We start from the raw sequence: 26,222 nt of genomic DNA, 5'->3' as shown, positions 1-26,222 counted from the left end.
CTAAAACAATTTCAATACCATGTGTATTAGAGTTCTCCAAAAAATGCAATCAATAGGGTGATTTATAGACACACGAGAGAGAGAGAGGGAGAGAAAGAGATAATAAGGAATTGACTCAAGTGATTATGGAGACTGACAAGTTCCAATATCTACAGGGTAAGCTGGCAAGGTTGAGACCCAGGAGAGCGGATAGTGTAGTTCCAGTGTGAAGGCAGGCAGGCTAGGGTCCCAGGAAGAGCCTACCTTCACTTTGAGTCAGGCTTTCAACTAATTGAATGAGATCTGCTCAGATTACAGAGGGTGATCTGCTTTCCTCAGTCTGCCTATTTAAATATATTTACATCCATAAACAACCTCACAGAAACACCCAAGATAATGTTTGAGCAAATATCTGGGCACCCTGTGGCCCAGTCAAGTTGACACATAAAATTAATCATCACACCATATTATACACAGTTTACTATATCATTATTCCCCAGTCCACAACAAAATATGACCCTATGAGTTGAGCCTGCACTCATAGATATGCCTGATCCTCACCTGGCATTAAATTCAGTGCAAAAATATACACACATGCTATAATAGTTTTCTGCTTTCCACAGTTTACAATTCTTGGCATGAAGGGGTCTGAATCTTTTTGGTACCAGTGTAGCATTAAATTATATTGCAATGATTCGATGAAAAGTTGCAAATATATGCACAGAGATGACAGAACAAGCTTTTTCTGATACATGTAAAAAATGAGTTAACCTGGCAAAGCAAGTTAACTAATGGTCTCTGACGTTTTGAATTCAGCATACAACATTCTTGATATATTGTGCTGCTTTATTTTATAGTTGAATTTATTTTCTATTAAATTTTTTACTAACTTTCACAGGATCTGAATCCTCTTTGTATTAATTCCTAGCAGCCACTTTTTGTTCTTACTTATGGGTCACAGATCATTACTTGTAGAAGTAGCACATTGAACATCAACTCTCTAAAATTCTATAAAATCTCTAGGAGACCATCTGGAAAGGAAGAATTTTCCACTTGATAATAAGGAACAAGCATATTCTAAATTCTGGTATAGGAATTTAAATAATCCTCCATTGATAATTTGGTATTAAAAATAAGTACCTGTCTGGAATTCTCTCCTTTTCCTTACCTATTTCCTGTTTTTCCTCCAGTAGGTGGGTTTCTGGGCATATTTGGTCAAATCATTGTGCCAAATCAGCTGTCATACAGGAGCCCTCTCTGCCCATTAACTTTCTGGCTTCATACCCTATATTGGCAAGCAGAGTGCTTCTGGACGTGTGTGCGTTTTGCCATTTTAATGTCCTTCAAAAGCATATTGATAGAAGCATTCTTTGTGTCTGCCTTTAGAACACAAATTATATTCTTATTTGCCCACCATATTTTTGGCCTTTGATTCTTACCTATGTCCTGAGTGAAATTCAATGAGACCTCCGACCTAGAAGGTCTCATTGCATTTTACTTAGAAGCAAATCAGTTTGACATTTAAACCCAGAACAAGGGTTCTTATCCCTGGGCACCTTGTATATTTATGCAAAATTTTGTATGTATGTGCATGTATACACATTTTCCTGGGTAGAGAGCATACTGTTCACTGAGTCTTAACTGTGTTCTTCATCCCAAATAGGTAAAGCCACTGAACCAGTAGGAAGAACCGAGATTCACTAATTTCTTTTTGTATTATGGTTCTTCAGGGTTCTCCAGAAAAACAGAACCTGTCTCTCTCCCTATATATGTATGAAAGAGTGAGTTGAAAGAGGAATTTTAAGCAATTGGCACACGTAATACAGAGGCTAGCAAGTCTGAAATTCACAGGGCAGGCTATCATGATGGAAATTCTGGCAAGAGTTGATGATGCAATCTTGAGTTCAAAGGCAGTCTGGAAGAAGAATTCCTTTTCTTTGGGGGACCTCAGTCTTTTTCTCTTAAGACCTTCAACTGATTGGATAAGGCCCACCCACATTTTGAGAGTGATCTGCTTTACTCAAAGTCGACTGATTTAAATGTCAATCACATCTAAAACATGCCTTCATAGCAACATCTAAAAAGGTATTTGATCAAAAATTGGGAACCATGGCCTAACCAAGTTGACACACAAAATTAACCACCAAGCCTTTTATGCCCAAGGGCATCTTTCTGAGTACTCACTTTTAATAGTAGTATTCTGATTCCCAATAAACATTCAATAAATGTTAGCTTTGTATTTGCACATTTCAGCCTGCTCTTTGGCTTCAGATCCAAGAGGGGCCACCTACCACATCTTGGCTAAGAATAGAATGGACTGCAATTCTTTATCCTAACTGTTCTCCAATAGCTTGTCTGAACCCCCTTACCTCTGTGCATGCTATAAAACCTGTTTCCTAATGGGTAAAGTCAATAAGATGAACTAGTCAAGCTGAAAGATAAGTAGACAGGAAAAAAATAAACAAGTAAACAAACAAACAAGACAGTGCCCATAATGAAAAAACAGCAGTATAAAGAGAAAACAGAGAAACAAATTTAGAGGTAAATCTTTGCTCTTGCCCTCCAAGTTACTAATTGATTTGCTTCTTGAAATAGGACAAAGTCATGGAATCATGAAGACCCAGTTTGCTAAAAATGTATACTGACTAAATTTAAACTAGCTAATCACTGCTATTTACAATTGTGTCTTTAGTTTACTATTTATTCCCTATGAAAATAATTCTTAAGGTCAGGAGGGAGGTTAAGAGTAGAGATTTTATTTGAAACAATTTTTCTTAAGATGAATATATACTATCTTTGGAGGACCAGCCCTCACTGGGGAAAAAACCTAGAGTAATCACTGTTACAGCTAAGGGTACATCGTATTTCTCAGGGATGATATGCTGACAAATATTTGAGACTACTGCTGTAGAATCATAGAAGTGTTTATAACTGGAAAAGGCCTCAAAGTTCATAATGCCCAATCTCATCATTTAACAATGAAATTATGATGTCTCAAAGGGATTCAGACCCTCGCCATAATCACTCAGCTCTAAGAACTGTTTCAAACCTTTTCCATTTTTTCAAGCTTTTCCTGGCTGCTCTCCTTTCCCTGTCCTTATCTCCTGAAAGTCCACCTCAAAGTCTTAACACCTTTAGCCTTACAGTCTAAATTAAAACTATTATCTTCATTCTACCTTAGCTAAGCTCTCTCATGATATTCATTTTTTATCTTCCCCTATGCCTCAGAAAAAACTTGCCCTTCCTTTTCGAAGCTAACCCCAGTGAATGATCTTGGTCTTTCTCATCTCCATCTCAAGACCTGAGAACTTCAACATGTGATCTGAGGATACCAACACCTGAAATATCTTTTTTCTTATTTAAAGTTCTATTTTCCAGGGGCGCCTGGGTGGCGCAGTCGGTTAAGCGTCCGACTTCAGCCAGGTCACGATCTCGCGGTCTGTGAGTTCGAGCCCCGCGTCAGGCTCTGGGCTGATGGCTCAGAGCCTGGAGCCTGTTTCTGATTCTGTGTCTCCCACTCTCTCTGCCCCTCCCCCGTTCATGCTCTGTCTCTCTCTGTCCCAAAAACTAAATAAACGTTGAAAAAAAAAAATTTAAAGTTCTATTTTCTGGTCTCCACTCGATATTACTGAATCAGAATTTCTGAATGGAGGCCAATTTCAGAAGAATCATCATCTTTTAATTTTTTTAATGTTTATTTTTTTTTATTTTTGAGAGAGGGAGAAAGAGGGAGAGAGACAGAGAAACAGTGTGAGCAAGGGAGGGGTAGAGAGAGAGAGAAACACAATATCCAAAGCAGGCTCCAGGCTCTGAGCTGTCAGCACAGAGCCAGACGCGGGGTTCAAAGCCACAAACTGCGAGATCATGACCTGAGCTGAAGTTGGATACTCAAGTGACTGAGCCATCCAGGCACCCCGAAGAATCATCTTTACCCAAACTGTCTAGATACTTATCCATACTAAATACTTGAGAAACATTGCTATCAATAATGTCCACCGATAGTTACCTCTTTCTCTAACACATTCAGAAGTTTCCTCTTAGCTGTCTCTGATATTTGACTTCCTGTCCTCAATATGGTCTACAAATTACACTCAGGGATTATTTATAACACCCTAAAATGGCATTAAAATGACCTTTCCCCAGTCTCTATTCTTCCTGACCTCTTAATGACATAAAAGAATACTCACATCACAAAGCACTGAACTTCTGAAATTTCAAATTTGGCCAAAGACGAGGGAAAGAAAATGGTAACATAAGCAGGTGACTTTTGTGTTATTCCAGACAATGAGGCCCTGCTCCAAAACAGGCATCAGATGGGATACTTCAACTCACCATCATCTCAGTAGGTCTCACATAGTGTGAACTACTTGCTCACCAAGTGTAAGCTAGTGTTAAAAATTGTCTTTTACATGCAACATGGTCCCTACATGAAATTCAACTATGTCTTATGGAGCTGAGAGGGAAGGAAGGAAGGAAGGAAGGAAGGAAGGAAGGAAAGAAGGAAGGAAGGAAGGGGGAAAGGACCTATTCCAATTTGTGGGAAAAAAAAATTACTTCTGTTGAATTTTTATAGAAAAACTATGTGTCAGTATATAATATGGCACTTTTGTAAAGTAGTTTTGACTTTGTCATTTTCAACTTATGCCATGAGGAATCATAGATAGATATCATAGATAAGATGAAAATTCACTCCTTAACTAACTATACTGTTTATTAAACCATTTCCTTCCTTAGTCTCAACAAGGTATTCTTGTCTGGGTTTTATTTTATCTTACTGTTCATTCTTGGATCTTCCAGATTCCTTTCCCTAAAAATGAAGGCATTTTTAATCCCTTCTTTCTTCCTTCTTCCTTTACTTTCTCTAGCTTCTTCTACCACAGGCTCAACTGTAGAACAAAACCATCATTTAGTTTCTGAATTCACTCCCGCCAAGGGTAGAAGTCTTCTAAGAGCACCAACTCTACCAATTTAAGTAGATTTGAAATAAAGTCCTGGTTCCTAGGTAATGAAACTTAGTGATCCAGTCACAAATGTCAAAATGCTGTATTGCTACCCCAGATTTCCTTGTTAATTTTCAGATCAATTACTTTATTACTTGGGAATATACTGCTAATACCTAGGTCACCTGGAAGTGATAGGAAGTCTCTGTTCCCTCCTATGTTGACCTTGTCCACAGGTTTAGTTTCTGTCTTGAATCTTATTGGGTAGGCTGATTGTTGGCCTATGCTTTCTGTGAGACATTATCAGCTTCTCTAATTTTAAGTTCTATCAAATAGTGAAGCTAAAAAACGGATGAATTGGCCAGTGAGACAGACCAAAACCTACAGACAGAGTTCCAGTGGACCCAGGTATAGACAGACAGTATGGGAGCTGAAAGTAAAAGAAATGGAGGGACGGGGAAACTTATGGAAAGCTCTTATTTTGCAAGAGGTTAGCCTTTAAGGCACTTTTCATTTCATAACTACTATCCAATATTAGACTGAACTTTAATAGTAACTTTTACAATTTATGATATGTTCTCACTTTTATTCAGAAAAGCACACATTTCTATGTTTGAAAATGTCAAAGAATCACTATGAAATTAGTTCTAATCGGATCCTTGCCATTAGCGAAGTGTGAATTCAGCAGCATTCAGAGGAAATGGCTTTCTGAACATAAAAGTTAATCTATCATGCTAAAAGATCATTGAAAACACTATTTTATAAGCCAAATTGATGGCAGCTATATTAACCAAAATATATTTGCAAAGGAAATTTTTAAGAAGTATATCTTTATTTCTGTTAGATGAAAGTATATGCATGTCTCCACTCATACATAAGCAGTTAAAATTATAGAATATTTTATAGTTGTGAAGAACTTAATTATGAAGTCCAGCACTTTCATCTTATAGATAAAAGTACTAAGGCCTAGAAAAGGCAGACTAAATAACATTTCTAACATCTAACTACTGGCATTACTAACGCTAGAGCTCTTCTCCAATGCTATTTAATTTATGCAACAGTTAGGTATTGAATACCTTCTTTGTATATTAGGACAATGATACATGGAAGAATCCTATTCCCCCAAAGCCCACAGTACAAAGGAAAAATCATATAACCCAAATGTCAACTCCTTCAGCCACAGTTACCACCTTCCCCTTAATATTTAAATAAATTCACTCAAGCTCCTGTCATGTGTATGTTGGAAATCATAGCCTTCTTTCCCATCTATTAGCTTCTCTGAAGGTTCATGTTTCTCCTCCCAAACTGGCAATTTCCTCCTTTTGATGAATTATCACATTTATGTTTCATCTTTTCCAAAGTATCCATAAATGCAAGACCTTAATATTTATCTTAGTTTCCTAAAAAGTTGGGTACAGTGAAAAGATATTAAATAAGAACTGTACTCTTAGGATCTGTTGGTTGTAATCAATTAAAAAAAAAAACTCAAATAGTACTAAACTATTTATTCATTCAATAAACAGTGTTTTATTGGTCCAGGCATTGAGAATTAGTAGTGAAAAAATAATAAAAAAAATCCCTGTTCTTGGGGAGATGAATTTTTCTTGGGGGAAACAGATAAGCAAGCAAATAAATAAATATGTATGTACAGTGATCATACTAGAGATAAGACTAGGGGAGAGAAGGGCATAAGGTATAGTTCACCTTTTATTTATTTATTTTAGTTCATCTGTTAGTTAGGGGAGTCAAGGAAGAACTTGTTGAAAAGGTGGCATTTGAAAAGAAACTTCAAGGAATTGAGGAAGTGAGCAATGAGAACATCTGAAAGACAGGACTTCTAGGCAGAGGAAACAGCAACAGAGCGACACTGAATTTGAAGAAAAGTAAGGAAGTCAGTGTGAGAGACCAGGAAAGTAGTATATGAGGTCTGGAAGATAACTGAGGTCCATATCAGAGAGCTTTTTAGGCCAAATGAATGTACGTGGGCTTTTACTGATAGTGGAAATTTATGACTAATGACTGGCTTGGTTTAACTTACATTTTAGGGAATCACTATGTTTACTGAATAGAGAATAGGATGGCAAGAGTAAAAGCAGAGAGGCATTTTGGAGGCTATGGTTATAATCCAGGAGAGAGATAATGTGGGTTTAGATTAGGGTAATGATAACAGAAATAATAAAATGGTAAGATTCTGTATACATTTTGAATGAAAAGCTGACAAAATTTGCTAATGGAATACATATGGGTTGTAAGAGAAAAAAGGGAACAACTGGGAGGAAAGAAGTGCCATTTAATAGAATTAGTAAAAAAAAAAAGTAAAATCAATAGGCAAATTACTAACGAAATATGTTGTGTTTCTATCCACAAATAGTAAACTAACACAAATTAAATTAAGAAAACAATCCCATTTACAAATGCATCAAAAAGAATAAAATATCTAGGAGTATATTTAACCAAAGAGATGAAAAGTTGTGCTCTAATAACTATAAAACACTGATGAAAAAAAAATGAAGACAGTGCAAATAATGGAAAGATATACCACACTCATGGATTGGGAGAATTAATATTATTAAAATATCAATACTACCTAACATCTATTGATTCAATAAAATCCCTATCAAGATACCAATGATATTTTTCACAGAACTAGAACAAACAACCCCCAAATTTGTAGGACACCACAAAGAGCCTGAATAGCCAAGGCAATCTTGAGGAATATTAAAGCTACAGGTATCATGCTCCTAGATTTCAAACTGTACTACAGTGCAATAGTAATCAAATCAGTATAATAATGGCACAAAAACAGACACATAAATCAATGGAACAGAATGGAGAGCCCAGGAATAAACCAACACATATATGGTCAATACAACAAAGGAGGCAAGAATATACACTGGAGAAAAGATAGTCTCTTCAATAAATGCTGTTGGGAAAACTGGACAGCTATATGCAAAATATTGAAAGTGAACCACTTTCTTAAACCATAAACAAACAAAACCTCAAAATTATTTAAAAACTTAAATCTAAAACCCAAAGTCATGAAACTCCTAAAAGAAAATATAGGCAGTAAGCCCTCTGACATTGGTTTTTACCGATATTTTTTGGATTTACCTCCTCAGGCAAAAACAACAAAAGCAAAAATAAGTAAAAGGGACTACATCAAACCAAAAAAAAAACTTTTGCACAGTGAAGGAAACCATTACCAAAATGAAAAGGCAACCAAGTAAATGGATGAATATATTCACAAATGGTATAGCCAAAAAGGAGTTAACAACGGAAATATATAAAGAACTCATACAATATCAAAAAACAAACAATCCAACTAAAAATATGGGCAGAGAACCTGAATAAACATTTTTGCAAAGAGGAAATGCAGGTGGCCAACAGGCACATGAAGAGATGTTCAACATCACTAACCATCAGGTTAGTGCAAATCAGGTAGATGCAAATCAAAACCACAATGAGATGTCACTTTACATCTGTCAAATGGCTATTGTCAAAAAGACAAGAAATAACAAGTGTTGTCAAGGCTGTGAACCAAAGGCGATCCTCAGCTACTGTTGGTAGGGATGTAAATTGGCACAGTCACTATGGAAAACAATATGGAGGTTCCTTAAAAAAATTAAAAATAGAACTACCATTATCTGAAGAAAATGAAAACACTAATTTGAAAAGACATATGCACTCTATGTTCATTGCAACTTTATTTACAATAGCCAAGACATGGAAGCAACCTAAATGTCCACTATATAATGAAATATTATTTATTCATAAAAGAATGAAATCTTGCCATTTGTGACAACATGGATGGACCTAGAGGCTATTATGTAAAGTGAAATAAGTCAGACAGAGGAGGACAAATACCATATTTTTCATTTGTGGAATCTAAGGAAACCAAACAAATGAATATACAAAGGAAAACAGAAACAGACTGATACAGAAAACAAACTGATCGTTGCCAGAAAGGAGGTTAGGTAGGGGGTTGGAATAATTAGGGGAAGGGTTTTAAGAGGTACAATCCTCAGGTGTGCCTGGGTGGCTCAGTCCGGTAAGCATCAGACTCTTGATTTCAGCTCATGTAATGATCTCAGGTCAAGGTTTGTGAGTTCAAGCCCAGAATCAGGGTCTGTGCTGAGAGCATGGAACCTGCTCTTCCTGTGCCTCTCCCTCTGCCCCATGTGCACATGCTATTTCTCTTTTTCTCTCTCTTTCTCTCTCAAACTAAATAAACTTAAGAAAAAAAGGAGCTACAATCTTCCAGTTATAAAATAAATAAAACACAAGGGTGTAGTGTACAACATAGGGAATATAGTCAATAATATTGTAACAACTTTGCATGAAAACAGTTGGTAAATAGACTTACTGTGGTGACCATTTCATAATGTATATAAATGTTGAATTACTATGTTGTACACTTGAAACCAATATAATACTGCATATCAATTATCCAATTAAATAAAACAATAAATAAAATTTATAGCAAATGCTGTAGGAGAAGTTTTTGGAAGTGGGGGGAATCAAGAGTTTGGTTTTATTCAGTAAATGAGATTCACTGGGTCATCTAAGTAGAAATCTAGACAAGAGATTTGGAAGGCTTCAAGATCAGTTTATATAGGTCATTTGATCTTAGTGACTAAATCAAGTCATCAAAGACTCATCTTTTTCTTTCCATTATTCCATCTCTGTTATTCACAATTACAGTCTTCCTAAGGATGGGTCCCCATGTGATCAAAGGATAACTGCTGTCAGAAATTGAAACTATGTCACCACATGCAGTTGGACAGGCAAGACAATTCTCACAACCATTAGACACAAAGTCTTGAGGCTCTTCTGAATAGATCTTCCCTAAACCAACTCCTGTGCCTCAGAAAATGTCAGGAAACGTGTTGACTGGATTAAGCCTACGTTGTTTTCAAACTAATCACCGTTTAAATGGTATTATGGGATTACCTGATTATTTAGAACAATTTGCTGTCACTATTGGAGGAAGAAGAAAGGTTCATCCAAATGGTTGCTACATAGTCAGGGAAGAGTGGAAGAGATGTTTTAAAGACAGACAATGACTACTATAAATGTACAGAAGAGCAAATGACTTAATATTGAATGCTGGATGCAACCATTCTTACAAGTCCTTTGGCAATTCCCATTCTGGGGAAATCTCACTGGATGTTTTATTTTTATTTATTTACTTACTTATTTATTCATTTGTTTGTTTGTTTGATTGATTGATTGAGGTTCCCCAACTCAAAAAGAGTTCCATGTTGCATAACCTTTCCTTCAAAATCTTTCTCATATTTCCTCCTCATATTACTTCTCTGGCTCCCTAAACCCCTCTACCTCATATTACCACAAGAATATGCAAAATCCCCATCACCTGTCACTTTAGTATGCAGAGAAATTAGCTTCATGCCAGTTTTGCATATATACAAATTCATGAAGGTGGCCTGTTAAATGAAAGACCGTTCACTCTAGTTACGAACTCCTTAGCAGACGAACCTACAGAAATTTGTAGTTTGGGTCTTTTCCCTTTAAACACATGTAAGTTTTTATTCTTCCCCTATCAAGCTCTGTGGGTGAAAGGTAACTATATGGATCTTTTTTAACAGACATGAATTGCCTTTAGAAAACAAAAAGAGCAAGATAGGACTGTGTGTGTTTATCTGAGAATTTATTGTATTTACTGTTTTAAATAGCTTACCCCTTTTTCACAATAATTATTCAGTGAGTCAAAAACTCTAAATGAAGTATGTACAGAGTGTTATAGTAGCTAAACAGAATGGGCATCTAATTCTGCCCAGATGGTGATAACAACAGGTATTAGGTATCGTTTAGACATTACTGAAACTACTATGGTTTCCAAGAGACACAATTGTATTCTAGAAAGATACCTCTAACAGTTACAGAGGAGCAGTTAGGAGGATGCTAAATAAAACTAAATGCCATGCAGTCAGTTAGGAAGCTGCAACAATAGTCTAAGAAGCACAGAATAAGGGACTGGCCCACAAGAGTGACAGGTTGGAAAGAGGCCCCCGGTTCAAAGATAATTATGAAATTGAATTATTATTATGTTCTCTCTCTAATATTTCATATAAAACTCACTATAGCAATATGGGGTGATATTTTTGGAAGCCTAAGGATTGAATAAACTATTTGTTATTTTGCCACATTCTTTTGGATTTTGTTATGTTGTCAACATCTTTTTTTCTTCCTCCATTAACAACACCTGAATTTTGCTTCAAGGGCAATGCTCTTCTCCCATTAGATACAATCTGGTTAGAGCAATCAAGAGAATCTGTCTTCTTCCATATTCTTCTCTTTTTTTGGTGCAAAAAAAAAAGTGATTTTATTAAAGCATGGGGACAGGACCCGTGGGCAGAAAGAGCTGCCTTCTATATTCTCCAATTGAGACCAATAAGATAGATCTTCTCTGAAATTTGCCAGAGTGGGAGTGGGAAGGAAGAAATAAGGATGATCACAAGCAGCACCTGATGAGACAGTCTATTTGTTGTTACTCCTAGAATTCCAAAAGCTGCTCTGATTCTTATATTTTAGATTTTCCAGACTATATTTTAAGTAATATATCCTTATATCTCCCTATAACCTCCCAAGAAATTATTTTCTGCCTATATAAGCTAGGATGGGTTTCTATTCCTTATAACAAAAGCAACCTAAATAACACAAAAGTATGCTAAAAACAAATGAGCCAAAATGTAACAGGGATAAGAGCCCCAGTCTCCTAATACTTGGTCCAGTAGCTTTCACACCATGTCATGCTACCTGTAAATACCAAACAAGACAAAATGTTCTTCAGACATAAAAATATAGCATCTAATGGAAATGTCTTCTTTAACATTAGAATAAATAATAAGGAAAGATACAATAACCAGTTTAGATCCCATGAGGCAATGGCAAAGAACAACTTGGATATTACACATGTTTTGACTTTATGATAGCACATCCTACCTTAGCCATTTCTGAGGATTATATAAAAATGCTCAGCAAATCTAACACAGTTCTAAGTGTTTGGAAGTAACAGACCACATGCTAACTACTCAGATCTTGTCATCAAAACAATCTGGGAATTTCTGAGCTCTCATTGTTGCTACTGCTACTGCAAAATTCCATGTTGTGGTTTGTGGGTGAATTAAAGAACCTTCAATCAAGACTTTACATTGGAGGTTTTGAAAATAATAAAAAGCCTACTTGAATAAAATTTAAAATAATCTTTTTGGTTCATTGAGCGCAATAATAAAATTTAATGGAACCAGGAAGCTCCTTTCTGCTCAGTTTGCCCTCAAGTTTAGGTGATGATCAAACTCCTATGATGGTACCTTGATCTTTCTGGCTTCTTGGGGATAAAGGAATTCTCTAATTTATCTGCTAAGTGGGGAATATGGCTTCCACAATAAAAATCAAACTGAAATTTATAATACAGGAACCATTAGAAGGGGGAGGAAAGATGAATTCAAAGAGAAACAAACCAACAGGCTGAACAATCCTGAAAGCTGACACATATCAGTGCTGAAAACATTGGCAGATAGCCAGAAAGTATTTCTGCAGAAGATATTTAAGTTTAGAAGAGCTAACTTTGGAATGAGAAAAGGCAGTTAAGTGGAGAAAAATCAAAACAAAATGGATAGAGGGGGGAAATAGTTAAAATAATCAGAGTTATGTTCAAGAAGAGACACTGACAGTTCCTTTGTTTTAATAAGAAAAATACCAAGAGCAAAAAGTGAAAGTTTCCCTACTTCTTGAAGAATCTCTAAAAATGAAAATCCATTATAAGTAACCAACAACACTGATGCTTTCTCTGATTTAATAGACTGTGGTCTAATTAACAAGACAAATTACGAATACTGGTAAATAAAGTGTAATTTCCTTGACCCTTGCCAAATAGATTTGAAACTATAGGCCATGACCTCCCATTGATCTATTCTCCAAAATCCCTTTGGTAAAGGTGACCTTTTTGTTTTTCCTCATGAAGCCATTTTATTTAGATTCCAAACAAACCAGAGAAAAGGTGAACACAAATTAATCTGGTCCCTTGGGAGCTGGGAACCTAATGTTTCTGGCTCCTGCCAGCAGGAGCTGCAGACAAGGCCAGGTTCTGGGTCCTTCAGGCCACCACGGTTCACCCACCGACGTGCCCCGCCCACCTGGGCAGGCCCTGACCTAGGTACCCAGCACAAGTAGGAGGCATCTATGATGCTAATGAGAAGGTGCTGGGTTCCATGAGAAGGGAAGTGATGCTCAGGAGGATAGTCCCGACGTTCTGGGTGGGGTTCCACCGCTCTGAAGGGGGCTCCCTGCTCCAGGGGCCAAGGACCGGGGGTGGAGGACCAAGGATGGAGACGCAACATCTTGCAGATGCTGGAGTCAGGAACTGAAAGGAACTGAAAGGTCGGCAGGGAGTAAAAGCAGTCGATAGTGAACTTGAGGCATGTCCTGAATTGCCCCCTTGCAGTAGATATTGGGGGACCCAAAGATGGCCACCTCTCAACTGTACACTTTCATCCTAAAGGTCACCTGGAAACCCTCAATGTCCTGCGGCTCCTTGAACTTGAGCAGCTGTGCCTTCTGTGAGCCGGCCACTAGCAGGCTTCGCAGAAAATTACTTATCTGCCCAATGCAAGATGGCAGGACAGCAGTTCAGTATTTCTAGATTTTTTTCTTTAATTATATTATTTGGAAATTTTTATTAATTGAATTACAGAATAAATACTTTTTTAAGGAGATTTTGAATTAATTGTGAAAAGAACTTAACAAAAGATAGTATTTATATACAATCAAGTAACAATAGTATAAAAAGCAGATGAAGGAAACTTCCTTGATGACCAAGTGGAAAACATTTTGATTTCCTATACATTGTTTCCCTTCTATAAAAGATAATTTTGTTTGCATGTTGCTTAACTGGATGGCAATCAGTGTGACAGAGGTGTAGTGGCATGTTATAAATATGTCTTCACAGTCTTTTGGCTTTCATTCCTTAAAAACATTTTATGAGCTGTAAAAAAAGCTGTGTAAAGTTACTTTAGTAATTAAACTGTGTAAAAATATAATACTACATATGTAGTTTATAGGTGCATTCAGAGTACAAGTAAATATTTTGATTAAAATTGGAGAATAAAAGTAACTTCTACACGAGAAAACTTTAATAAATTATTATTTGAAAACCTGAATTTGCGTGTGTTTCTTTCTTTATAATTAAACAACTTATGGTCTAATTCCAAAGCTTCAACAGCACATGTTTTGAATTATTGTTCTTTTAAATCATTCTTCTATTCCCAAATAATCTTTAACATTGCTCTATCATATCTATGAATCTGAATGCAAAATTTAATTACTACTGTCATCTATGTAAGCATATGTCTATCAGAAAAATATGGGGTAACTAGAATTTACCATCCCTACCAGTTATATTTCTACAAGATATCAATGACCTATGCATAAAATCTATTCACAAATAAGTAATGTTTATTTATTTTGAGAGAGAGAGAGAGAGAGAGAGAGAGAGAGAGAGAGAGAGAGAGAGCACGAGTAGGGGAGGGGCAGAGAGAGAAAATTGGAAAGAGAGAATCCCAAGCTCTTTGCTGACAGTGTAGAACCCAACACGGGACTCAATCCCACGAACCGTGAGATCATGACCTGAGCTGATATCAAGGGTTGGATGCTCAACCAACTGAGCTACCCAGGCACCCCAACAATTTTTATCTATATCATTGTTTGAAGAATGGCATCTACTTATGAAAATATTGTTTTAACATTTAAACCTATTTCTAACCTGCGTGGAAAGGGTGTGATGAAATGGAGCAAAGTTCCTAGACTTAATTGAGCTTTTCCTGCTATAAACTATTGAGAAAACTACATTATTTTAATGACTCAAAACTTAATAAAGATATGTAACACATAAAATATTTAAATAAATATCACTATCTTAATACCACAGATAACATCATCTGTAAGCAATTAAGGCTTAGCTGAACCATGAATTTTTTGGTGAGGAGATTCATTCATGTGTTAGGAATTTCTCCTGGTCCATAATCGTTCCAAACTTTGGATTTATGAAGGATAAACCTTTCATTAACTATAGGTACTTACCAGAGAAAAGCTTTTATTGTTTTTTTTTTCCCTCAATTTGTCTAATGAGCCCATAGTAACTCCACCAAATGACAGTTTTCCCCAGGTCATGGGAACATGACAACATCATGAACATGGCAACATGTAGAATATGTTTTACAAATGCTGTTTTTTTCTTCATTCAGAGAAGTATCTGAAAGCATGCTTCTATATGCTTTCAATTCCATCCCAAAAGCTCTTTCAATTTTCAATTATTTAATGGTCAGTTTATTTTAGAGGGTTTCCTTTTCTAAAGTCTACAGTTGTGTCTATGGCCATACCATCCTGAACGCACCCGATTTCCTCTGATCTAAAGTCTACAGTTGTACAACCAGATTGTCTTAAAGGTCCCTAACTAAATTGCCTATGGGTACCAACTTTTCCCTTTCAGTATATTAAAATTACTCAAATTGGAAAGCATAGTTTGTTATACAGATATACAGAAAAATACTCCAATAATTTGGGGTCTCATTCGCTGAGCAATTCTGTTTAGGGAAGGCACCTACTTTTCAATTACTCCATGACACTGTGCAAGTCACTTAACATCTCTTGTTCTCATCTTTCTTCTTTATACAGAAGTTGAACAAGATGGGTCCTTTGGTTTATTTTAAGCTATTACATCTTATTCTATTCTCAATAGCACAATTCTTGAATGCATGAAGGTATTCCTTTCCTAACTATCATTGACTATCAACCTACTATGTGTTAGACTCTACACTAGACACTTTTTTCAAGGTAGAGCTTATTTTTGAGAACACTCTTAGATTTATAGGGGAAAAAAATGAGATGATAATACAGAGTTTATTTACACTCTGCATGCAGTTTCCTCATTTTTATTTTTATTGTTTTTAATGTTTATTTATTTTTGAGACAGAGACAGACAGAGCATGAATGAGGGAGGGTCAGAGAGAGAGGGAGACACAGAATCTGAAGCAGGCTCCAGTCTCTGAGCTGTCAGCACAGAGCCCGACGCGGGGCTCAAGCTCACGGACTGTGATATGATGACCTGAGCCAAAGTCGGCCGCTTAACCAACTGAGCCACCCAGGCGCCCCAGTTTCCTCATTTTTAACATCTGACATGAGTATGGTACTTTTGTTAGAACTGATGAACCAATGCTGAACCATTATAGTTAACTAAAGTTCACACCTTATTCCAGTTTCCTTAGTTATTACCTTATATTCTTTTTCTGTTCCAAGATCCCATCCAGGATACTGCATGATGTTTAGGTGTTATATCTTTTTAGACTGTTCTTGAGTGTGACAATTTTTTTTTAGATTTTTCCCTGTTTTGTATGAACCTAGCAGTTTTGAAGAATGCAAGTCAGGTATTTTGTTGAATGCTCCTCTAGTAGAATTTGTTTTTTGTTTTTTGTTTTTTCCTTCACAGCTAGACTGGGGTTACGGGTTTTAGTAAGGAAAATAATAGTTAAACTGCCATTTTATCACATCATGTCAAGGGCACATACCATCACCTTGATTTATAACTTAATATGGATATTGATGTTGACCTTGATCACCTGGCTAAGGTAGTATTTGTCAGGTTTTCTCATTGCTCATCCTCCCCCTTCTTTCCATATTGTCTTCTTAGGAAAAAAGTCACTGCACATCTCCTACACTTAAGAAGTGGGGGTTTATACACCTCCCTTCTATGAAGGCAAAGATCTACATAAGTTATTTATAATTCTGCTGCAAAGGAGATTTGTCTCTTCTTCCCTATACATTTATTCAATCATTTATATCATCATGGATTCATGGGAATTTATCTTATACTTTGGATTATAATCTAATCCTTTATTTTATTGCTCATATTTTTCCAGCTTTGGCTATTTGCAATTCTTTCAGTTGGCTCTGTTATCCCTTCAACATACCACATCAATGTAGGTTTTTGTTTTGTTAGTTTTGTTTTGAGCACTCCTTAGTTCAGGCTGCTACAATACAGTACCATACCATTAGCTAGGTGGCTTATAAACAACATAAATTTATTACTCACAATTCTTCAAGTCTGGAAGTCTAAGATCAGGGTACCACCATGATTGGGTTCTGGTGAGGAACCTCTTCTGGGTTTAGTCTCCTGACTTACTGTATCCTCACATGACAGAGAGAGAGAGAGAGAGAGAGAGAGGGCAAGCTACTACATTTCTTCTTCTTACAAGTGCACTAATTCCATTTATGAAGAGTTCCCCCTCCTGTCTTAATAACCTCCCAAAGGCCCTGTCTCCAAATACCATCACATTGAGGATTAGATTTCAATATATGAATTTTGGAGGGACACAGATATTCAGGCCATAACACTTCCTTACTTTCTAGCACTACATAATGCTCCAGATTCATCTTATATATTTCCAGATACAGTCTTAGAATCAACCATTGATCCAAGAAGCCCTGTTTCTTCTCATGTAAACAGTAGTAGAATCCAAAATCTGGGTACTCAATACCCTTGTTGCTCCTAGGGTGTCATTGTTTCTGGATCTCTCAAATGACAGATTGAGAAAATGTAATTGTGTATATAATCTATGTATTTATAATATAGAAATATTTCTGTATGTAACTATCTGTATCTATATTAAGCTAAATATGAGTTCCTACTGGTGTTTCCAGCTCTGATCTTTTACAGCATGGATTATTCTAGTTCTTCCCTTTGCTTATCTCTAACCTCCACCTAGGAGGGAGAAACCAGGCTTCCACCATCTTCTATTCATTTATTTAATTCTTCAATTTAAATATGTATATTGTGCTTTATCAGCATTGTTAGCTAATACTCCATAGGAAACAGCTTTATCAACTACAGTAAAGTGTTTTACCTTAAGTATTATAGGCTCCACTCATTTCCAGCTCTTTACATAGCACCTTTCTTCTCTATGTCCTTCTTTGAAGTTTTATTCATACGCTTATAATACAGTCGGATTCTTTCATCACAGTCTGTATTCCAACCTGGGATTCTCCAACTTTCTAGACGAATTTTTAAATATTTGCATACATTAAGGTCACTCTTTGTGTGATAAAATTCTATAGGCTTTTGACAGATGCATACTATTACGTATTCACCATTATCACATAGAATAATTTCAGTCCCTCAATAAAAAACTATTTTTCACTTATTAGAACTTTCTCCCTCTCCTCTAGTAACCACTAGATTTTTTTTATTGTTTGTATATTTTTAACCTTTATAAACCATTTTAAGAATGCCATATAATCGGAATTCTAATGTATGTAACCTTTCAGACTATCTTCTGTGAAAGAAGACAGCAATATACATTTAAGGATACTTCATGTCTTTACCTAAGTTGATAGCTCATTTTCTTTACCACCAAGTAATATTCAGTTGTATGGATGCACCACAATTTATCATTCACCTACTGAAGGATATCTTTGTTGCTTGCAGTTTTTGATAATTATGAATAAAGCTACTAAAAAACATTCACTTGAAGGTTTTTTGTAACATGTTTTCAAATCAGTTGGGTAAATACCTAGGAATTGAACTTTTATGTGCAGCATGACTATGTTTAGCTTTGTTTAAAACAGCCAAAAAACAAAAAACTGCCAAAATGTCTTCCAAAGTGGCTGTACCATTTTGCATTCCCACCAGCAATGAACGAGAGTTTCTGTTGCTCCATCTTCATAGTGTTTGGTGTTGTCAGTATTCTGGATTTTGGCCATTCTAATAAATGTGCAAGGTAAGGTACCTGATAACATATGAATGGAGCATCTTTTCATATGCTTCTTTGCCACTGTATACATCCTTTGGTGAAGGATGCAAATCTTTTGTTCATTTTTCAAACGGGTTATTTGTTCTCTTTTGTTTGAGCTTGAAAAATTTGTATATTTTCTATATTTGTATATTTTGGACACCAATCTCATACCTGATATGCAAGGTAAGGAAGACTGAATGGTACAGCTCATACGGATAAGACTCACAAAGCAAAGATCAGAGATAGATGTGAGTAAGGGTAGTGCTAGTAAATACAATTTCAAAAGAGAGAACAACCATCTTAGAGATTTTTTTTCATGTAGGCATATATGATCTTTTTCATTTTAAGTTATAAGAGAATGAAGCTAATGGGGAAAAAAGGTTAAAATTTAATTTTGAAAAACTTCCTACTCACTAATTCTACTATTTTGCTATTTTTTCCAAATTGAAACTTATTTAGGGGTTGTCATTTAGGCACCGAAATTTATGTGGCATATGTAAACTTAGAAACTGAAATAATGTAAACAGCATCTAAATCTATAAACTTTATTTCAAAATCAATTTACATAATATGTAAACAAACAGGCTTTCAATCAAAATTTAATCAACTTATTATTAAATATTAATATAAAACTGACATTCCCTCTAATTTATGTAACTACTGATCAAGAAAACCCTTAATGTACTTTGCGGTTTCAAACCTCATTTGTTTTCTTCAAGTACTAGGAAAACATTCCGTAGACAAAAATTATAAAGGTCAGTTTATGGAACATAATTTTAATATTAAGCTTATCGCAACTTGAGAAAGTGTATTTTAAACCAATTAAGTCTAAAGTTTTATAGATTCTTTTAAAAATTCATGTTAACTTTTTAAAAGATCTCACATTCATTTAAAGACACTGACCTGTTATTTGGCAAAAACAACAAAAACCCAGCCTTTAAAATATTTAAACATTTCTACTACTATTTTCTAAGTATGAATAGTTTTGTCTTAGATATAACCACCACTTGAGGTAAGAAAACCAGAAAATGTATTATCCAAAGTACAGTTCTGTGAATAAGAAAGAGCAATAGTAATGGTAACAGTCATAATGAGACAGGGGGCATAAACTGAGTCTGTTCTGGGTAAACTTGGATAAAGGGTTAAGCCCAACATTAACTTAAAAAATTTGAGTCACACATTACCAAAAATACTCATAAGTTTACAAAATGCCTAGCGTTAGGTGGCACAATATAATGATGTGTCATTTACAGTAGATATTTTACAAGCAATTTATTTACCAAACTGGTAATACTCAGTTTAGTGTAACAATTAGAAGACTAACTTGATCTTAGCTTGTTAATAAAGGGTGGGAGACTAAATATAAGATAGCAAAATTTTTATTTATTTTATAAAAAAAATTAAAAATATATTGAGGAGCGGGGTGCCTGGGTGACTCAATCGGTTAAGTATCTGATTTCAGCTCAGGTCATGATCTCACAGTTCGTGAGTTCGAGCCCTACATCGGGCTCTGTGCTGACAGCTCAGAGCCTGGAGCCTCCTTGGGATTCTCTGTCTCCCTCTCATTCTGCTCTGCTCATACTCTCTCTCTCTCTCTCTCAAAAATAAATAAACATTAAAAAATTTAAAAAAAGAAAAAATATATAGAGAGAGGAGTGCCTAGCTGGCTCAGTCAGTGGAGCATGCAATTTTTGATCTTTGGGTCATGAGTTTGAGCCCTACCTCATGGGTAGAGTTTACTTAAAAATAAATAAATAAATAAATAAATAAATAATAAATAAATAGAAAAATCTTTAAAAGGCTTTCCTTCTCCAAACTTATTCACCGAACAAGTTCCCTAAAAAGCCACCATTAAACATTAGTTGCTTTTGTTTAAGGCCACATTTTTGAAAGTCTATTCAAAGCACATCAGACTGTCAAACCCTACTGGTTATGGCAGAACCCAAGGAATATGTCCTACTTGAGGACTAAAACCTTTTGATAAGACATTTAACATTTGCTTTTCCTTTTACGGAGAGAAAACAAGATTAATAGACCTTACCTCTAGCCTATTTTTAATAGCAGAGGTACACCAACATACCTCTTTCCAGAGATAAGATGAATTTGCAAGAAGGCAGGAGAGTTAGAAGATTTCTGCTTAAACCTCCTGTATTAAAAAATAATAATAATAATTAAAGTAATCTCTATGCTCAACATGGAGCTCAAACTCACAATTCCCAAATGGAGTCACATGTTCTACCAACTAAGCCAGCCAGGCTCCCCTAAATCTCCTATATTTAGAAATCATGTCTCCTTGATTTAATAAAATTTGAGAGATATTTTCCCTTTTTATAGGAAATAAGACAAAAGAATAATGAGCTTCACAATAAATGCACAATAATATGGGGGTACCAAGATGGGGAACATGTTACCAGTTAACAGAATCCAGAGGATGTAGCTGCAGGGAAAATTTGCCAGAGAGATGTGGCCCTCAGTAGGGAAGCACAACTTGCATGGAGAGAGCTGGGGAATGTTTCAATTAACTATTGATGCATAACACAACACCCCAAAACTTAGTGGTTTAAAACAACTATTTTACTATTATTCCTATTTCCATGGTTTCACTGTGTGGTTCTTCTAATCCACATGATGCCAGGAAGTCCAAAGTCATTTAGAGTTCAACAGGGTTGGAAGGTCCAAGGTGGCTCATTCACATAGTTTCCATTTGATAGTGGCTATTAACAAGACACTCAGCTGGATTCATCCACCAGAGTATTTTCCACCTGGCCTTTTGATATAGATATAGCTTTTCACAACATAGACTACCAGATTCTAAGGGTCAGATAGTAGAACCTATATGTCATAGGTTGGATTCTCCAGAAGAAGATTCTGAGAATTTTGGGGTGCAGAATATTTATTATTGATCAACACCTGAGAGGGGGAAATGTGGAAGAAGCAGGATTAGGCAAAGGAAGAAGTCCAACTGTGATGCAGTTGGTTAACCTGCAAATCTGTTGCATATCAGGCAAAATGTCCAGACCTTTTATAACATCCCTTTGCTTAGTCTTCAGGAAAGGCATGACCTGAGGTGAGGCGGGTCTCTTTAGCTGAGGCAGATGCTGAAGGAACCAACACTTAATGTCTCTCTGTTGTCTTCATTCCTCACTGCTGAACAAGAAGTTCTTCTCTAAAGTAGGATCTGAGTAGCTCATCTCAGATCTGCCATACCACCAATCTTCTTAAAGCCTGGGCTCTTAGGTCCCAAATCAGTAATTTCACCAATTTCATGGCCATTTGATTGATCAAAGTTAGTTACAAGGGCAGTCCATATTCAAGGAAAGGGGCAATAAACTCCACCACTTGAATTAGGAGTAACATGCATATAGAAAGGGAGGAGGAATTTGGAAAGGCACTCCAGCCTCTGCCTTCTGGCTATAACAATTCATGTACAAAGTACACTTAACACCTCCCAATTACCCTACAAATTTCCATCCCCTTATGGCATCAGCTCATATCAAAAACTCTTATCACCTATATCAGAGCCAGATATAGATGAGATAGAGTCCTCAAGCTCCTCAGGAGCACCTGTAAACTAAAAAATGAAACACTAACACAATAATTATCCGTCCCATACACACCTAACATACAATAATGAGGAAAACACATGGCAGGCACAATAGAAACCTTCACTCTAAAAGTGTAAAACTGAAATAACATAGCAGTTACTGGCCCAAAACAATTCTGAAATCTAGCAGGACATGTTACCATTTCCTCTGTCTCCAGGGATACACCATGTTTCTTGATTAGGTCTATACTCCCTGAGAATGGTTCTTCATGGCTCTGCCTGCTCTGTTATTGTTACTTTTCTATAAGAAGTAGAATGTGTTTGCTGCTGAGTAATTTTCTTAGCTTGTGTCCTATTCATAGGAAATTACTAACACCTGAGACCTTTTTCATTTTGTACTACCTCAGTCCCTTTTAGTCCACGCTCTTAAAATTTCTGTTAAAATGTTTGGACTTCCTATGTACCTATACCTTATTTTATGACAGATTTTAAAGACACACTCCTCTCTACTTAGGGCTTAGAATCAGGACGCTGTAAGGACAATGCCTTTAAGATTCTTGAAATCCTTTTTTTTTCTAGCTGAATGGGCCTACAAGGCAAAAAAAAACTTTACTGTCTAGCGAGAAAGAAGGTCAACAAGGCAAGCCCCTTAAGATTTTTAAAAATCCCATTGTCTAGCTGACAGGGTCTAAGGGACAAATCCTTAATCTTTATGAAGGTTAAACAGTCTTTCAACTGCACTATTGAACTGATCTTCATAATGTGGCAGCACTCTGGATTTTATCTTTGCCCCCAGGTATTAATTTACTCTGAAAATCTCATATGGGCTGGAAGAGATAAATAGGAGAATAACTTATGTTCCAACTCACCAAACCCTTATTTGAAAATGTTTTTTCTGGGTCAGAGGTTGGTCAACTATGGCCCACAGGTCAAATACAGGCTGTCACCTGCTTTTGTCAGTCAATTTTCTTTTTTTATTAGAGCACAGTCACATCGAATCACTTAAAGATTGTCTGTGTCCACTTTCATGCTACAAGTGCAGACTTGAGTAGTTGCTACAGACAACATGCAACCTGAAAAGCCTAAAATATTTACTATCTGGCCCATTTCAGAAAATGTGTTGCTGACTTGTATTCTAGATACTGCTTACAAGTTAAATGGTTTCTTCCCAAGTCATTTCACCCTATTAATGGTCATATACACCTAAAGAAACCAATAGACTCTTAACTTTGTTTGGAAACCTCCTGAGCCAAATACACAAGGTTGTTAGATATATTTTCTATCTCTCATGTTACCACAAATTACAGCATTGTCAAACATTCTCCCTCTACATAATAGGGCAGAAACTCACCTTTGCTCCAGGCTCAACAATTTCTTCACTGTCTTACAGGCCTCCATTGATTACCTCTGTGAGATCCCTTATCCCAAAGCCAATGCCACATGTTTAAGGTTTTTGTTACAGCAGCACATTACTCTCTAGGTACCAATTTCTGTTTTGGCTATCTATTATTGCAAAACAAACCATCCCAAAGCTTGGGAAACAACCTTCATTGGGTGCCATATTGGTGACTAGCTACCACAATGACTCACTCAGATGGCTGTCAATAAGTGCCTGATATAGCTAGAGTGCTTGATTCTCATTTTTGTGATTCTTCCATCTATCTTGGGCTTCTATCTATCCTGGGCTTCTCATACCATGGTGGCTAAATTCCAGGAGGCAGCAAATAGAAGCTTCCAGTTCTCTTTGGTCTGAGTTTGGAAGTCTCAAATTGCCCTTCTGGTACATTCTATTTGTAGAAGCTAGTCAAGGGCCAGCACAGATTCAAGGAGAACAGAAATAATCTCCAACTCTTGATAGCAAGAGTGATATGTATATACAAGGAAGGAATTGTTGGGGGATACCTTTGAAGACTAGCTAATATAGGGAATGAATACCCCATCTCATTCTCTTCCTGCCCTCTAACCTATTGCAGAAGCTTCCTATTGGTCTTCCATCCAGTAGTCAGAGGACAGGTCATCTCTTGAGGCAACCCCTAGATTTCAGCCTTTGGGGGTACAGAGAAGATTCCGAAGGAGTGAAACTAGAAGGGAAAATAGAAAATACCCACACAATTCTGAAATATAGGTTAGAAGTAGTCCTATGGAAATTATATTTTTCCATAAAGTTTGATTATATTAAATAAAAAGTTTTCACTATCTATAAAAGTAGCATAGCAAACAGGATGGCTTTTATAACCAGTCCTTTCCTCTTTGGTCTGGCCAATTGCAGGTACAGAAATTCTTCACCTTGAAAATTTAACCCTGTGCAATACAAAGTTGGGAATCATGTAAGTCTGGCCACAATTCAAATTTCCATTCATAGCTAAATGAAAATATAATGTTCTTAGTGTGAACCTCCTGGAATAAATAGCTATATTGTATATCTTTTATTTGTGATTATTAGCCTAATTTGTGTTCAGATTTACATTCTACCTCCCTGCTAGCAAGCTCTATTCTGCTTTTCAGCCTACTCTGTCCTCATCTGTAACTTCTCTTTGTAGAGACAGGGCCCTATTACTTTATGGCCATGTTCTAGGTACTACTATCAGAGGGCTTGCGTCCATCACATCACATCCCACAGGTATGCTTTCTAAATCAGATCCTACATGATATTGTCTTGTTGCCTTAGACATTATACCTGTGGTCACCCATACTGGAGTCAGTCCTCTAACCCCAATTTCATTTATGCCTGATTCAATCTCCTCTCTTTAATGAGCTGCCTTTGAAGAAAGCACTGTACTGGACCTCATACACTTCTAAAAAAAGGACAACTGGTAATTTATCTGTGATTTTGGCAGTGACAATATTTTTTTTCATGACCGTTTGAAAAACTAATGTTGTACGGTTGGTTACCTGTCATCTTCAAGAGTTAAAACCAAAATCAGCAGCACGGCATTTTAACATTCAGCGCTAACATCCTAAGTAGGAAGGTTGCCTTTTGGTACTTTGTTGAAAACACTCTTCCTATGGATTTGTATGTCCCTGAAAAATTTTTCTACCATGCAAAAAGCACTATTAAAGTGTTTTCATAGTTTGGTATGTGTTTAAACTTTCAGCTTTCAAAAATCTATCTAATTGCTATCATTTTTTATCTCTTCCATTAAGCTAAATGTTTCTTATCATCACTTACAACCAAGCCAGTGATGATCTAGATTGCCAATATATCCATTATTCGTCAGAGAATTTCCATTAGTCAGAAGCTAAGGTGTATTTTTAATATATTATTTTAATATAGTATATGGAACTATATTGAAGGTATAAGGTATTTTGCAAACATTAATCTTCAAATAAGCTGGTATATTACTGCTATTCTATAAATATAAAAATGGAAATGGAGCTAATAAGTGAATTTCCCAACACCTTGCAAAAGTCAAAACAGAATTAGGATATAATCAATTCATCGTCAAGTGTCCTTGGACAACAAAATCAGACTTTTCTTAAGGAGTTATATAAGTCACTTATCAAAGTATGATTCAACCTATTTTATGGGTCCTCGTGTGTCAGGATTATTACCGAAGACTTCAAAATAGTTTTGTCTGTGAAATATAAAATACATGAAGAAGAGTATATAAAATGTATAAGTACAGGTTACAATGCAATAACAACATGAACACCCATATTTACACCCCCCCATGTTAAGAAATAGAATATTAGGGGTACCTGGGTGGCTCAATCAATTGAGCATCCAACTTTGGCTCAGGTCATGATCTTGCACTTCGTGGGCTTGAGCTCCGCGTTGGGCTCTGTGCTGACAGCTCAGAGCCTGGAGCCTGCTTCGGATTCTGTGTCTTCCTCTCTCTCTACCTTTCCCCTGTTTGCATTCTGTCTCTCTCTCTCAAAAATAAATAAACGTTAAAGAATAAAATAAAATAAAAAAAGAAATAGACTATTACCAGTTAAATTCCCTCTATTGTA

The 26,222-nt window shown here is 36.2% G+C and overlaps 1 long non-coding RNA gene across 6 annotated transcripts in view; it reads right to left on the bottom strand.

Annotated features, from left to right (window-relative positions):
- The window catches only part of LOC121031594 (uncharacterized), a 39,165-nt gene extending 13,757 nt beyond the window's left edge, over positions 1 to 25,408 (bottom strand). The window contains exons 1-4 of one of the 6 annotated variants that reach the window (XR_005790789.1): positions 24,233 to 25,408; positions 20,805 to 20,870; positions 17,837 to 17,984; positions 17,026 to 17,121 (exon numbers count right to left, since the gene is read on the bottom strand). This is a non-coding gene — a long non-coding RNA (uncharacterized LOC121031594). Of the gene's footprint in view, positions 1 to 17,025; positions 17,122 to 17,836; positions 17,985 to 20,804; positions 20,871 to 23,619 lie in introns of all 6 variants that reach the window. The other 5 variants (XR_005790790.1, XR_005790793.1, XR_005790791.1 and 2 more) reach the window with 5 other exon arrangements.
- Between the last annotated feature and the right edge of the window lie 814 nt (positions 25,409 to 26,222).

This window comes from Herpailurus yagouaroundi, unplaced genomic scaffold (genome assembly GCF_014898765.1).
Source record: "Herpailurus yagouaroundi ecotype Mexico unplaced genomic scaffold, PumYag 141, whole genome shotgun sequence".
Taxonomy (NCBI): domain Eukaryota; kingdom Metazoa; phylum Chordata; class Mammalia; order Carnivora; family Felidae; genus Herpailurus; species Herpailurus yagouaroundi.
Note: the sequence above shows the minus strand (reverse complement) of the source record. Positions and strands in the feature narration are given on the sequence as shown.